This window comes from Arachis ipaensis, chromosome B05, assembly GCF_000816755.2.
Source record: "Arachis ipaensis cultivar K30076 chromosome B05, Araip1.1, whole genome shotgun sequence".
Taxonomy (NCBI): Eukaryota; Viridiplantae; Streptophyta; class Magnoliopsida; order Fabales; family Fabaceae; genus Arachis; species Arachis ipaensis.
The window spans coordinates 6,071,551-6,074,008 of record NC_029789.2 but is presented as its reverse complement, the minus strand read 5'-3'; positions in this window follow the sequence as shown (position 1 = coordinate 6,074,008).

Genomic DNA, 2,458 nt, shown 5'->3' with positions numbered 1-2,458 from the left:
TGTAAAGAATTTTATGCACACATTAATTATTACAAATTCAATGTGATACAAAATTCAAACATATGATCGATTAGATGAATAATTTTTTTACATACATTTTCATTATTGTATTATATTTTGTCCGTTGGACTGTGTTTGTTCATAAAAACAGAACACTAAATCAGAAATACAAAGATACAAAATCATATTTAGCAAATGCGACATGAATAGAGATTTTGTATTCAGAAATACTAAATTAGTATATTTTGTGTTCATCATTATAAGAAAGACACAGAGACACTAACAAGAGACTAAGTTGTTTTTTATTTTTTCATTCATTATTCTTGTTAATTTTTTATAATTAAAATTTTTATTATTATATTTTTATTTTTAAATTTTTTTAATAAAAAATTAAAAAATTAAATTTTTATTATTTGTTATAGTTTATCACCAAACAAAATATAAAAATATTAAAATTTATGTCTATGTTATTTGTATCTTATTCTCGTTATCTTGTTTTATCCTGTTTTTAGAACTAAATACAACCTTGATGTTTTGGATTTATTTTTTGTGAATTGATGCTACAAGTCTTTTAATAATAACCCTTAATCGTTTTTATCATATATTAAGCGATATTGTTAAGTCTCTCATCCAATATTATATAGTTTTGTAAATAAAATAATTAATGTGATTGATTAGTTTGTGGTTAAAAAATACGTTATTAAATATTAGAACTCAAGATTGTTTTATAAAACAAAAAATAAATAATTCTTTCACTGTCAAAATTTTATGTTCTGGTAATCTTTTAGGCTTATCGACTCAATTATTAACTCCCATAATTAGGTAGGTCCGTCTTTTCTAAAATAAACTTTTGACTAATTCTTACACTGATGTAAAATATGATGCCTGTATTTAAAGTTTTCTTTAATAGGAACAAAGTTTTCTTCAATCTCCATTTTGTTCTACTTTCAGTTTAATATCAATAATTCACTAGGAAGATATTCCTTTTGCTATTTCATTAATAATAAGTTGTTGGTATATAATTGAAGGCAACAAAACAAAGATGGAAAAATGTTGAGTGTATAACACCTTAATTACGAAAACTATCTCATCATTATTTTTTCACTTTAATCACATCAGCAATACAATATACAATTAGGTATATATATATATAGTAGGCATCTGATACACAAAGCAAAAGAAATTGCTTCTTCTCTTGTCCATTTATCCGGATGAAGAACCTCAGTTCTTCTAGCAAAAGCATTTTCGGATGAACTTTTTATCAACTAGTTTTTCAGATAAATGCTACTTTTCCCACCACTTTTTAACTTGGGTAATATTCTGTATCCACTTTTTAAGGAGCAGGAACATCTTAGTCACGTTCAAACACAGCTATACCATTCACTGCTTTGCCTCATGCCATGCACTATATATAATAAATATCTCACTCAATTTTATTTTGGTTCGATTTTGAGAAAAGTACCTACCAAATAAAATCAATCGCTTGGTTTATATACAAAACATCTCAGCCGTTCAGTTTTTCTTTCAAACAGAATCTAACCAATTTTAATGGGTTTGGTTATTCGGTTTTAATTAGATATCAATTTCAATAGAATTGAGCCCGGCCCCAATAATGTAACATACTCACACAATTCATCAATCTGATCGATAACACATTAATATATAAAGTGAAAAATATAGCAGCATGAAATTTCATTTGTATGTGGAAATTAAAGATCCAAATCCAGTAAAAATATTTATTCATTGTGGACACTGTGCCTTCAAATCTCTAAACGAAAAAATTAAAGGTAAAATAAAAGCTAGCAAAGTCGTCGTTTATTTTATTTTATTTATAAATATTTTATAGTTAATAATAGATTCTTTTCAATACTCCAAGAGTATGGGCGGAGTGAATATGGCTGGTAATGGATAAAGTAGAGTTTAAATTCACCTTACTATCTGTAAATTTAAATTCTTTTTAAAAAATTAATCTTACTCTATCTATGAGTTGAGAATCTCTCAACATTAATTCTACCTGCACTCTAAAATTTTACACTCAACTGGACTTCACCCAAAACAAATTAATTTACTCAATTAAACATAATATTTAATCATTTCATAATTCATAAGCATACTAATTAAATAGAAAATATATGAAATTAAATTCATATTAAAATTAAAAGCAACAAAATTATAATAAAATTTATTTTTAAAATATAATTNNTGAGTTCAATTTCTATTAATTTCATTACATATGTATAATCATTTTTAGTTACATATTATAATATGATGTTAGGGGTCATTATAATTTATTATTTTTTACCATTATTTCACCATTAACTCAATTTTTTTAATTTAGTTTCGTTAGTTTTTTTTTTGTTGTGACTATTCCGTTAGTTTAATAATTCAACAATATATTTTATTCCATATTTTTAAACATTAATAATTAACTGATAACAAAAAATAATAAAATCTGATG